This window comes from Alligator sinensis, unplaced genomic scaffold (assembly GCF_000455745.1).
Source record: "Alligator sinensis unplaced genomic scaffold, ASM45574v1 scaffold233_2, whole genome shotgun sequence".
NCBI classification, from domain to species: Eukaryota; Metazoa; Chordata; order Crocodylia; family Alligatoridae; genus Alligator; species Alligator sinensis.
In genome coordinates this window covers 1,014,155-1,014,432 of record NW_005841941.1, presented here as the reverse complement: position 1 = coordinate 1,014,432, position 278 = coordinate 1,014,155, and positions in this window count along the sequence as shown.

The following is a 278-nucleotide window of genomic DNA, read 5'->3' as shown; positions in this document are numbered from 1 at the left end:
CTCCGCTGGGCAGGGCAGGGGATGCAGTGCCAGTGCCACACACACACACACACTGGGCAAGGCAGGGCAAGGGATGCAGTGGCACACACCCATACACGTGCAGTATAGGATGCAATTTCACCACACACACACACACTGGGCAGGACAGGGGACACAATGACACGTGTGGTGTGGGGTGTAGTTTCTCACACACACACACACACACACATATGCACCACAAGGGATGCAGTGACACACACACATACACTGGGCAGGGCAGGGGATACCCCCCCCCCCCC